Source organism: Amphiprion ocellaris, chromosome 1, assembly GCF_022539595.1.
Source record: "Amphiprion ocellaris isolate individual 3 ecotype Okinawa chromosome 1, ASM2253959v1, whole genome shotgun sequence".
Classification (NCBI taxonomy): domain Eukaryota; kingdom Metazoa; phylum Chordata; class Actinopteri; family Pomacentridae; genus Amphiprion; species Amphiprion ocellaris.
In genome coordinates this window covers 9,060,183-9,073,524 of record NC_072766.1, presented here as the reverse complement: position 1 = coordinate 9,073,524, position 13,342 = coordinate 9,060,183, and the positions used below count along the sequence as shown (strand labels likewise).

Below are 13,342 nucleotides of genomic sequence, written 5' to 3'. Positions count from 1 at the left end.
GCTGTGAAAAGTTGTGGCAGCGTTGCCTTTAACTTACTGCAACACAATATTCACATTACGCAGAGGTATTTACAAGACACGCAGTTCATCATTTTCCTGTCTGGGAGTTAGCAGTGGTTCTGAGCAGAATAATAGTTGCGCTGCGACGTTCAGTTAACAGAACATTTTAATGTCGTGGTGTTAAAGTGACAAACACTGCGGTGAAAAAAAACATTAAAAACAAAACTGTGTGAACGAGTTAAACTCCCACGTCTGCGGGTAAAAGTTAGCAAGCTAACGTTAGCCGATGCTGCGGACGGACGTGGCTTGCTAAAAAACGTTAGCAAATTAATGCTAACGGCTACAACTAGCATCACTTTCACAAACTTACTGCTGTCGACACCGGCCAGAAAAAAAAAATCCCAGGGTTAATATTAACGTCAAATAACAGCATGAATGTGGCGTTAAATCATCTCCTACCTTGTGATTTCGGCTGTCTTTGCACCAGTGTGTCCCTGCCATCCAGGCCGGCTTGATGAAGGGAGACTTCCGCTGAGTTCCTCCGGACTCCCAGCTGCTGTGGGCTGGAATCCGCTCGCTGCAGGGCAACAGTAGCTGTCGGTCACCGCGGCTTCCCCCAGACAGCCACGTATCAGGATCCTGGAGGGAAAAAAATATAAACAGCACAGGAGAGTCACAGCACTGATCCCGCCCCACCAGAAAAATGAGGAAGTAACTTTACTTCCCCCCCAACTCTCGGGTCCTGAAACTTACACACATCACAGACTTAACCCAGGATATTTTTAAAAACAAATCAGGTTTATTTATACAAATGTCTGTGTAAATTCGAGGTCATCCAAGAGTTTCAGTAACTTCACATCTATTTTTTTTTTTTTTTTGGTTTTACCTCTCATCCAAGACTCTGACTCATGAGGACACATAGGTATTACCATCCCCATATATTTATAATCATATTATCCTTATATATGGGTCAATATATAATTGAGGGACTTTTGAAGTCCATGGGATATATCTTGCATACATTTTTCTTAAAAAAAATTAAAAAATCTAATGTTTTTCTATCTTCATCATGATCATCTCTTTACAAATTCCATAATTATTTATTGTGGAAACAATCACTTATTAATAAAAAATGACTAGATATCACTAAAATGTCAACTAAATAACGGTCTGAATTTAATAACCACCTTCTAATTAGCTAAACAATAATGTGCTTTTTCAAAAAATGTTTGGATTGTGTTCTTTTTGTTATGTAGACATCATCATGACAGATACCTCTTTTTTTGGCAATATATCAAATTTTATATGCAAAATAACAAATTGTATCTGTGTCCGAGAAATCACGTTCAACTAAGTTACCCTTTAAATTTCCAGATCACATGACCTGCTCCACATGATGTCATTTCCTCCTGAAGAAAAGACTGGCAAAACTCCAAGGCTTTCTTAGGTATTTAATATAAAGTAGCATGTGAGTCAAGTGTGGATTTATCATGTCAACTAGACATGAGCGGATCGATCCTAATATTGATACCAGTGTTGTTGATACTGAATGATACCGGTGTAATGATATCGATACTTCAGCTTCAGTGTCTGTCCTGTATGTCTGAACCGCTGCGACTTCATCACAGAGGCAACCTGACTGTCTGTCAGAGCTCCTCTTGTCACAGAGCGGAGCAGCACGTTGCTAATCCTCCTCTTGTGATTGGATGTTGTTCCATCAGGTGACTCAGCGGTGCCAGACCAACAGGTTCAGCTACATTATATATCATAGTGATGTAAAAGTAGAATTTTAATTGCTTCCATGTCTCTGTCAGTCTGTTCCTGCCTGATGTGGAAGACGAGCTGTTTAACTGTTGTATGTTCCTCAACCAAAATATATATATCAACCATATACAGCACCTAACCTTTGTTCTAAACCTACCAACTACTGAAAAAGTTAGTCTGGAGTATCGGTATCGGCCATACTGGCCCTGTATTTACTTGGTATTGGATTGATACCAAATCTTGCAGTGTCACACACAACTAATGCCAACAGGTTTATAACAATACCTTCACAAATAACTTCCAATTTCAACTGTATATACAATATTTTAGAAGAATCTTTCTCTAAAAATGCCATGTGGTGTTTGGTTTTGGGTGGCCATGTTGATTTTAGATGTGAAAACAGCAAAAATGTCAACTATGATACCTGTCAACTACGTTGCAAAAAGTCCTGCAATTATATATTGACCCATATGTTTTAAAACAACCCAAGTTGACCACAGTATTATAAGACAGACAACAAAAATCTGTGCAAAAAACAGAACATGGATGATAAGGGCTTGTAAAACCAATTAAATCAAACAAAAATGAAATTAATATAAAACACTAACAAAACAAAAACAACAGAAAAGCAGAATAACAACATATAAGATCAAATTCTAAAATAAAATCAATATAAATCACATAAAACCAGGATCTGAGACTTAACCCCACATCAGGAGGAAGAAGCCATTATGCACACAGGGACAAAGACATTAATTTTTGGCGACACATCTTGTGGTCTGATGAAACTAAAATTGCACTCTTTGGCCATAATGACCATCATTACATTTGAAGAAAAAGGGGGACACTTGCAAGCCTGAGTACACCAACCCGAATGTGAAGTATGCGGGTGTCAGTATCATGTTGTGTGGGTGTTTTCCTGCAGGAGGGACTGGTGCATTTCACAAAGTAGATGGCATGAAGAAAGAACATTATGTGGAAATACTGAAGCAACATCTCAAGACATCAGCCAGGAAGTTAAAGCTTGGGTGCAAATGGGTTTTCCAAATGGACAATGACCCTAAGCATACCACCAAATTAGTTACAAAGTGGTTTATGGACAACAAAGTCAGTGCTCTGAAGTGGCCATCACAAAGTTCTGATCTCAATCCTGCAGAAAATTTGTGGCCAGAGCTGAACAAACCTGACTCAGTTGCACCAGTTCTGTCAGTAGGAATAGGTCAAAATTCCAGCAAAGTATTGTGAGAAGCAGGTGGAAGGATACCCAAAATGTTTGACTCCAGTCATACAGTTTAAAGGCAATGCTACCAAATACTAAACTTCTGACTTTAAAGAAAGTAAAAAAATCTCTTAAAAATGGTCTCTCTTATTATTGCGGCAATTTTTCAAATAGAAATAATTTTGGTAATCCTAACTGACCTAAAAAAGGAAAAGTTTAGTCTGATTTAAAGTCAGACAGTGAAAAAAAAGTTACATGTCTGTTTATACAGTGTATGTAAACTTCTGGTTTCGACTGTATTTAAATGGTGATGTTATGGACGTTGTGTGTGACAGGAAGAGCTAGGGAGCACCTAACTTTGAAGTTACTGTGACTCCTGCCTGAATTACTGACAATTAAAGACAAGCCATTAAAACCTATGAAGCAAATCAACTAAAAGGGTGCACTTGCTTTAGCAGAAATACAGTACTTTTATGTCTCAATGCCTACGCATCACCTGTAGGAACTGTAAAATTAATATCAAAGTAAAAAGATAGGACACAATAACCTTTTTTTTTTTTTTTTTTAAATAAAAATCCACCTGCATAGATGTTGGTGAAGTCAAATTATCAGATAGGGTTCACCCACTATATGCGAGTCCACCACTTGTATAGGTAAAAAAAATGTTCCCCTTGGAGAAGAGAATGATGCCTGCCATAAAACCCTTTACTCTTATAATTAAACAGTTGAACAGCTGTTTTATGCTTGGTAATGTCTTTTAACTTTACATTATTATTAGTAAAAATAGTGATATTGTTATTAATAATATTGCTGTTGCCCGTCATGGTCTTCTCTTAGTCGACTTCTTGCGGGTTGCTCCAGTTGCACCTGTAGCAGGACAGTTGACAGTCTGTTGCTCTGGTTCCACACTGAGATTGGCAATTATTCTTTCACCTCCTGAAAACCCTAGATAGAATAAATACAGATGAGAAAATATGTTTATGGAGAAACGGATGACAGTACTAAATACACAATTTGCACTCATGAACAACAAGGCATTGACACACACACTTATGTGCACTTTTAGGATTTTTTAGTGTGATTGGCTGCATAGATGGCACAGACATCCCCATCACAGTTGCCTCACATAATGAAGCTGATTATGTGAATAGGAAGTGCATTCACAGCATAAATGTGCAGGTAGGCTGCAGGTAGATTGACTACAGTTTCAACATGTTAAAGGCTACATTGTAGTTCAACATGTGTTATTCTCTGCACTGTCAAGATCATATGTGATGCTGCATATATTATTTCTAATGTGGAGGTCTGGTTTTGTTTATGACTTGAGGATTTATGATGAGTTTAAGCTGAGCAACAAACTGCAATGTGATAAGCAGTGTAAAGATTTTAACAATGTAATGGACTTGTCTACCTCCTTCAATATATTCTAATGTATCCAGTGTACATTACAGGAGAGTTTGATGGCCTTCTGCTGGGTGATAGAGGTTACCATGTCAAGCCAGAGTGATGATCTTCTACCTTGACCCCCAACAGAACTTCAACCAGGCTCATTGTAGGACAAGAGCACAGGTGTAGATGATCCTAGGTTTGGTGAAAGCCCATTTATAGTGTATATGTCACTTCAGGGTCACTGTTGAGAGGGTCTGTGATATTCTTGTGTCATGTGTTGTTTTTCCTTGTATTGCTGCGATTAGAGGAGAGCAACACCTTGCTGTTTAATTTGAAGATGTAGGTGATGACCCTTTTCTTTATTTCATACAAATGAATGAGATAGTTTAGTTTGTTTTTCAATAGTTTACATAATTCAACTGTGAACATGCAGTCATGTCTAAGTTGTGTTGCAGTGTTTACATTTTTAGATCTGGCCTTGTAATATTGTGGTTGAAGTATTGCATATATTTATTTGTGTGATTTATTTTCAGAAAGTGGTTTGTAAATTAGTGTCAGTGATAATTTGAAATATATAGAGGAAATTAAAGTATGGGGTTGTCCATGAATGTCACAGGATGAAGTTGTATTTTTCTGCAGTAACAAGGTCTTGATTAAAGGATAGGGTTTATTTTGCTTTCAGGCCAACCTATGAGAAGTGGGTTAAAGACAAGAAATGAATATATAGTATTAAATCACATCTTTGTGTGTTAATAATGAAAGCTTCCTTTGGTAATGTAATAGCATAGAGTTTTTGCAGTATATGGTGCAAATTTCAAATCTGAAACAGTAATTTTATGGTTGACAGACTATTTGTAAGGTATCAATAAGACATTATGTAAGACATAGCATTTTTATATATTGTTCTGATGTTATCGTTTTATGAATTTTATTAATCATAATTACTAGTAGTAGATGTCTAGCTATCAGTGCCACAGGCAGATAGGCCGACACAATAGTCAGTCCCGATAGTTAGTTAGATAGTTAGATAATTAAATAGTTAGCGCACCTGTGTATAGTTACTTAAAATTCAGTCAAAGGTTCCAGGTCCCCAGCCTGTAGAGGAGAACACTCAAACACAGTGAAGGTAATAAAATGACCAGAATTTGGCATCCAGTCTATCCAGCAATACATACTTCTTACCTCTTTGCCACATGCACTTCTCCCCCACAGGATTGCACCTAAATGAAATAACACAACAGGTTACCATTAAACAGTTTTCCCCTGCAATATTATTGTGGTTTCAACTTACACATTGACTCGGGCAGCAATGTTCTCCCAGGCAGTCTCCCTCTTGCACCTAAATGAAATAACACGACAGGTTACCATTAAACAGTTTTCCCTGCAATATTATTGTGGTTTCAACTTACACATTGACTCGGGCAGCAATGCTCTCCCAGGCCGTCTCCCTCTCTTTTGCAGCTGCAGCGGTGTTGCACTTCTTTCTAAAAACGTGTTCAAACTCGCTATATGAGCGCATGAAGAGTTCCAATTCAAACGGTGTAGTCCGCCGCTTCCCCGTTGCCATGGTGACTCGTCGAATCGGCGCTCCATTGATACTGGCTTTTCAGAGCTGTGGCGCACATGCTTAACTCCGGGGGAAACCACTTCGAGTTGATTTAACCAACAACAATTTGTTGAACCTGCTTCGTGAAACGGACCCCAGCAGACAAACTAAACCACAACTAACACTAAAAGAAACTACACTACCAAACCTACAAAAACCACAAAACCAAACAGGAATAACCTCAACCAAACAACACAGTAATGTACTTACAAAAACCAGGGGAAAACAGAACTAAAGGCTAGGCAGGCTAGGACAACCCAGAAGCTAGTGGGGAAACGAAACTAGAAGACTGGAAAGCATCCAAAAACAGACAGGAGTTGAACAGAGTCCACAAGAGGGAAATCCAGGACAGCAAAATCGGTTGAGTCCAAGAGGCTGAAGCTGACAAGCAGTAGAAGGCTTGGTGGGGAAACCCACAATCCAGAAACACAGCAGAAACCATGGAGGGATGTGAGGCGATGATCCGGCGATAAGTGAATGGAAGCACAGAGCTTAAATACTGGAGGTGAGGTAGAGAACAGTCAATGGAGTGAACTAATTACTGCAGGTGACACTCATTACAGTAATCAGCAAATAGAGTGCAGGCAGGTGAAGCAACTTGACTCTCTGTCATCTCTCCTCGTTCCTGTCTCTTGCTCTCCCTGCTTCACCTGTCTGCACTCTCAGCTGATTACTGCAGGTGACTCACATTGCAGTAATCAGCTCACCTGCCCTCAATATCACCTGCTCACTATTTTAACTCTGCTTAGTGACTCTTTGTCTGTTTGACCATAAACTACTGGACACCTGCTTCTCTCCAGGCTTGGATTCCCACAAAGACTCACATGGCTTCACACGCTCTGCTCCCTCATGGACTCTGCTTCCCCACTTCTGGACTCCTTTTTCCTCGACCCTTTTTCTCCGTCTTGTGAGTATCCCTCCTTCGTTTATTTTTGTTAGTCCAGTTTAGTATTGGTTGACTTCCGTTTCTGTATTCGTAGTGTTTGCTGGGTTTTGAATAGCTAAGTTTAGTTTTGTTTCCCCAGTTCAGCTCTCCATTTATGTACTAGTTTAGTTATCTTTTTAAATGAAACTCTTTCCATTATTCACCCGTCTGGAAGTCTCTCTGTGTCTGTGCCTGCGTTGTCCAACTCAGGGCCCAAACCGTCCCTTAAACGACCCTGGGTCCGTTTCACGAAGCAGGTTCAACAAACTCTGTGTAACCCTGAACTCTGAGTTGATCTACTCTGAGATAGAAAACTCTGAGTTTTCGGTTTCACAACGGCTGATTTGAGTTGGTTTAATCAACTCGGAGTAGTTTCACCCAGAGTGCACCGCAACTATAAAAAGACAGCATCAATGGAACCCCGATTCGACGACTCACCGTGGTGACGGGGGAGCGGAGAGCTACGTTTTTTACACCACTTGAACTGGACATCTTAATGCGTTCATATGGCGACTTCGAACACGTTTTTAGAAAGAAGTGCAACACCTGCAGCTGTAAAAGAGAGGGAGACGGCGTGGGAGAACATTGCTGCCCGGGTCAATGCGTAAGTTTAAATCACAATAATATTACAGGAAAACTGTTTAATAGCAGCCTATTCTGTTATTTCATTTAGGTGCAATCCTGCGGGGGAGAAGCGCATGTGGCAGGAGCTGAAGATGAAATATAAAAACACTGTTCAAACAGGTAAGAAGTAGGCATAATCTCATGGAGCTACCTCATTTTGATCATGTTTTACATTGTAAAGTAGCCTAAATATTAGGTGGCTGTTTGACTGTGCAGTGGTTCTATCCCACACATAGCCTAAATGTCTGCATCCATATCATGTTCCGTTAAACAATTAAGCCTATTTAAACTAACACAGACTTCTACTCGGCCAACAGAAAGAAAGCAGATGCCTGTAAAAAGGGAGGTGGCCCAGCAGCACCACCTGTAACGGAGGCAGAGGAGCTGGTCCTAAGCCAGAATTTGGGAAGGCCGGTGGCTGAGGGAATCCCTGGAGGGAGCTCATCCTCTGAGACCACATCCCAAGACACAAGTGCGCGTGTGTGCGCGCGTGCGTGTGTTTATGCGCCCACTGAACATTTGCCATAAGGAAGCACAGAGCACTGCATTGTTTCTGCGTACGTGCGAGTGTGTGTGTGCAGCCACAGCGATGGCATGCGTGAAGGGGTGTGCTTTAAAGATAGTGAGTTTAATTAAAGATGAAAGGGCTGATGATTAATTGATGGAAGGTGGACTGTTCCATCAGGCTGAAATGTGTGTGTGAGTGTGTTGACTCTTCTACTGTAGAAAAACAGAAAAAGTGGAAAAAAGCTACATTTTTTGAGAAAACTAGGACAGCATCTTAAGAGACACATTATATTGTCATTTAAAAACAAATGATAAATATAATTTGCTAATTTGATCAGTCCTTTATTGAAGAAAACTGGCGTGGAGGTTCAGATACACACATCTGGATGACAAAAAAGATATTTAAATGATTTTCTAGTGCAGATCTTTGCCTGTATTTACTCATGCCGTGCTATAGAAGTGAGCAGATCATCCCTGCTGTATTTTTACTGCTCGTCTCTGAGCAGGTCTTCCTTTGCCCCCGTCTTCTCAAGGTGGCACCGAGTTCTACGAGTGCCTCTGAGACTCTCCTCTATAAAAAAAATGGAGCAGCACAAGCTCTTTTGACATCACACTTTCTGCTACCAGGAGATTAGAAGGTGAAGGTGGAGCACTCCGGAGAAAACGCTCTCAGTCTGTGCATCTGTACTGAAGATTTAATCTCCACGCAACACTCTGAGTCAGAGAGGTTGCTGGGGGATTAGTTTGTCTCACCTGCCACTAATGCTAATGTGATTATTCCAGGCTAGCTGTAAATTTCTGTAGATATTGTTTTATTTAATTTTGCAATTTAATTTTTCTTCCTGTTCCTCTTTCTATAGTTTCTTTATTTTTTATTATTCTATTCCATATTCCTAGTGTGACACCAACAGCCGAAACCAAATTCCTTGCATGTTGTGTACTTACTAAAGCTGATTCTGATCACTTTTCTGTCTTTGGTCTAGGCAAGAGGAAAAGGTGCAACAGAAAATTGGAACTTCCAAGCGTACTTGTGGAGATGCAGGCTGAGAAGGAGCGGAACCGTGCCCAGCATGATGAGAACATCTGGTTGCTCCTCAGCGAGGCAAGAGAGAATGAAGCGGCCTTGCAGCGGGAGGAGATGGTCCAGAATGCTGCCTTCAACCAGTCATTCCTGGGTGTACTGGGGCAGCTGGGGCAGGTAGTCCTGGGTGTGCTGGGGCAGCTGGTGCAGGCAGTGCTGGGTGTACTGGGGCAGCTGGTGCAGGCAGTGGGCAGCCAGCGAGTCCACCTCCCAGAGACTTGAGATTTAGTTGTATATAGTTGTACTTTTAGCCCTCCACTGTAGGAGAGGCCCACCACAGTTTGTACTTTGCACATTGTAAATAGTTTTGATTTTGCTGCTGACTAATAAACTATTTTGTGACTTATGTGATTGCATCATAACTTTTCATTTTGTCTGTTAAGACTCTGGTAGGAAAAGAGTCAACAGTCTGAACCAAACAATTCTGTATTCCCTAATAATGCATTTATGTTTAATGGGATTTAACATGTTTTAACACAAACTCCTTTATGGTTCATAATTCCGTTGACTGAACTACACCAAAGCAATACTGATTTATCAAACTGGAATATTCTTAAAACAGCTGTTTTAATGTTTTGGTGTTTAATTTGTCATGTAATCTTGCTAACCTTCACAAATAAAACAATAGCACAGACACATCTGCAAAAGGTACAAAAGTTTGTCAGAATTGCATTAAAGAAAACAATAGCGGTCCGGGGACAGAAAAACAGAAGTATAACAAGAAGAATAACTTTGCATGACACGTAGTGCATCAGTGCATCCTGTACATCTCTGTCCTCCTCCTCTACACCTTGTGCCACTGCAGGCTCATGTGCTGCTGCTTGAGGTAAATCCCATGAAGTCTCATCAGAGAGCCATCTGAAACACATACACAGCATACATATTTTAATACCTAATAGCGATAAACTGCAGCCATTACAGGGTCGTTCACAGGACTGATATACGATAGCTAGCGAACTAGCATTAGCTTACCCTCATATGTCGTCTCGTTCATATCCTCTTGTCTTCAGCTTGATACAGCTGCATCGCCTCCCAAACTCTCCTGTGTGTCTCCTGAGTGTTTCGACTCGTCGCTCTCAGCTTTCTCCGACTCTTCTATTACTTTGAATCTGACAGAAAGCCACAGACCGAGCAGCAGGTGAACCATCGTCTCCGTTATGTTGCGTTTGTGTCGCACGCAAATGACGTTAAGGGACTTCCGGCTGGCTGCGCTATGACGACTCCACCCACGATGAGCCTATATGGAAAAACAACTAAACCGAGACGAGCCGAGTCAGATACAATAGTGGCGAACCGTACCGCGCCGAGTAGATGCTTGTGGAATCGCGGCTTTTGTCTGTTACGCTGCGGGAGAAACGCCGAGCGCTTCTCAAAAACCGGGAGCAAGAGTAACAAAAACATACCTCACCTCCCCTAAAATTTTCTCAACGGATTTGGACGATTCACAGAAATGATCAATTTGAAAATTAAAACGGCGGATTTCCGCGGAACGGCGGAAAATTGCCATGCCTGATATGTTCTCCTAGTAGGACATGCCATTATCCTCATAGTAGCCGTTCACAGCCAGTCGAGGGCTTCAATTACAATCAAATCAATTACAATCAAGGTAAGAGTGGAAAAATTAAACAAATTTACAAATTAAGCAAGGTTTTTCATAAGTATTGGCTATTTATTTGAACTTCATTAGAAATTTAACCCATTCAGATCACTTTGCATAATACCAGCTACACACATACAGTAACCATGTCAGTCTAGATAACACATCAGCCCCATTGAACACATTGTCTTTTCATACCAGCCTATTTTATTTTTGCAAATAGCAGTTATATACAACTATTTACATTAAAATACAGGCATTTCCCAGGTTTCTTTCACCTCCTGACAACCCTGGGTGGAATAAACGCAGATAACATGTTTACACAATTTCCACTCGCCAAGCAACAAGGCAGTAACACACAAATGTGCACATATAGTCCACCTTACCTGTATGTGTTCTCCTTGTAGGAGATGACTGGAAGATATCATCCTCATAGTAGCCGTTCGCAGCCAGTCGAGGGCTCCTTGCTGTGAACCAGAATAGACACAAAGCACATCATACTCATGAACTGTAACTTCTCTTTCTCACTCACTCACTCTCACTCATTCACTCACTCACTCACTCAAAGAATGACGGTCCTGTGGTGGCCCAGATGTGGTTTGCAAGAGGTGCCCCACACATCGGCCAGCATGAAGTCAGCTTGCAGACATACTGGGGGCCCTGTGCTGGCCCACAACAGTTTCAGCACTGATACCAGATGTCAGCCTGTAATAACCTGTGCCATGTTCCAACGTCTATGCTTTATCTGTTTGAGAACAAAGATCAGGACTCGAGTTGACATGATTCATTTCAGAAAACCTGCGGATCACTTCAGTCAGGACATTGCATGGCCCACGAACCATTTTTGTTAAGTTGCCCCAAGAAATTTTCATTTAGAAAACCTGAAAAAAAAAAGATCCAAATTGTGATGCAATTTGACATCCTGACTAAGGTACACAAGAGCATGTATGTAACTACAAATTCTTGCCTGTAAAGACAGCCAAAATGTTCAGCAAATGAAACCAGTGAAGTGTTTGCAAAGTCATTCATTATCAAACAACATTCTGAGCTCACTATAATGTACACATCAACAGACCAACGCATAAAACTGTCATAGATTTGAGACCCCATTTTGAGAACTACTGCATCAGATTACAGATGTCATCTACAGTACTTATAAAAAAAAATCAAAAACCCTAATTAAAGACAAGCTATTAAAACCCATGAAGCAAATCAACTAAAAAGGTGCACTTGCTTTAGCAGAAATACAGTGCTTTTAAGTCACAGTGCCTACGTATCACCTGTAGGAACTGTAAAACTAATATTGCAGTAAAAAGATAGGACACAATCACCTGTTTTTAATCAACCAGCATAGATGTAGGTGAAATCAATTTATCAAACAGGGTTCACCCACCACTTGTACAGGTATAAAAATGTTCCCCTTGGAGACGAGAATGATGCCTGCCATAAAACCTTTATTCTTATAATTAAACAACTGAACAGCTGTTTTATGTTTGGCTATGTCTTTATTTTTAATTTTACATTATTGTCATTACTATTAGTAGTAATAGTGGTATTGTTATTATTAATAGTATTATTGGTGGTGGTCTTTTCTTAGTCATTTTCTTTTGGTTTGCTCTAGTTGCAACTGCAGCAGGAGGACAGGTAGCTTGTACATACCAACAGTATGTAGTTCAAAGACAAGGTCTTTGAAATGTGACTCAGTGTCACATGGCTGATGGCGGCTTGGTGTGACAGGGCGATGGATAAATGTCCCTGCCTACCTGCAAAAGCCCAGCAGTGCCCTGGGATCAGATGTGGCTGCTCCTGAAGATAAAAAAGAGAGAGTTTAGTTGGTGTGTTCAGTGTATACAAAACTAAGAATCCCAGCTGTTCTATCATATACCATAGACTGAATCTTTCATGTTCTGAGTGTAGTTCTTAAATGAACAACAGAACCAGGTGTTTGAGCTGCTGTACACATTTCAAAACACATACGCTCCTGCACACAATGCACAAAAACAGGTAAGAAAGAATGTTAAAATTAAAACATTATGTGTGTGAATTACAATCTGATTGAGATAACTCCCCAAGTGAGTCCAGTGCGAAGTTAGGCAACATGTCCACCTTTGGAAGAAGGTGGTTTATTTTCTTCCTCAACCACAGCAGCTCTGCCTATCTGCAGAGGCTGCAGATGGACAGACTGTGGTCCTTGCAGGTGAACTTCCCACATTTGAAGCAGGTGCTCCCAACTCTTCTCTTTTTGTCTCTGCAAAAGTCGCACTGCTTCCTGCCCTTACTTGAACCGATGAGAGAGGGGCCTGCAGCAGCTGATGAGCGGGGAAGGCGCCCTCTCTTCTGGATGTGCAGGGTCACCAGCATTTCTCCCACCTCTTCGATGTAAAGCCTCGTCCTGTGTGGTTTCTGCTGCTTCCACGATGGCTCGATTGATGTCCACAGGACAGGTGTTGTACAGTGAAACATCAACCAGGTTGTGGAAGAGGGCCAGTGGCCACAAATTGGTTCTCCTCCTGCAGGAGTAGGTGTCAACAACCTAACAAACCCCCTCCAAACATAAAACAAGACAATATGAATAAATTATCCAATTAGTTTTTCTCATGATACACATATTTGTTTTATAGGAAAATGCT

The 13,342-nt window shown here is 40.8% G+C and overlaps 1 protein-coding gene and 2 long non-coding RNA genes across 3 annotated transcripts in view; 1 reads left to right on the top strand and 2 right to left on the bottom strand.

The window, feature by feature from the left end:
- Positions 1 to 668, bottom strand: part of slc39a13 (solute carrier family 39 member 13) — a 17,549-nt gene extending 16,881 nt beyond the window's left edge. Inside the window, exon 1 of the mRNA XM_023263196.3 lies at positions 460 to 668. The gene's annotated coding sequence lies outside the window, so the exon portion shown is untranslated. The remainder of the gene's footprint in view (positions 1 to 459) is intronic.
- Positions 669 to 6,357: 5,689 nt separating this feature from the next.
- LOC111563924 (uncharacterized) lies at positions 6,358 to 9,551 on the top strand. The gene is made up of 4 exons (XR_008604036.1): positions 6,358 to 6,483; positions 6,779 to 7,647; positions 7,845 to 8,084; positions 9,018 to 9,551. It is a non-coding gene; the product is annotated as an uncharacterized LOC111563924 (long non-coding RNA).
- Positions 9,552 to 9,663: 112 nt separating this feature from the next.
- On the bottom strand, positions 9,664 to 11,401 carry LOC118469808 (uncharacterized). The gene is made up of 4 exons (XR_008604040.1): positions 11,275 to 11,401; positions 11,099 to 11,179; positions 10,088 to 10,368; positions 9,664 to 9,973 (listed from the first exon to the last, which is right to left on the bottom strand). It is a non-coding gene; the product is annotated as an uncharacterized LOC118469808 (long non-coding RNA).
- Positions 11,402 to 13,342: the final 1,941 nt, after the last annotated feature.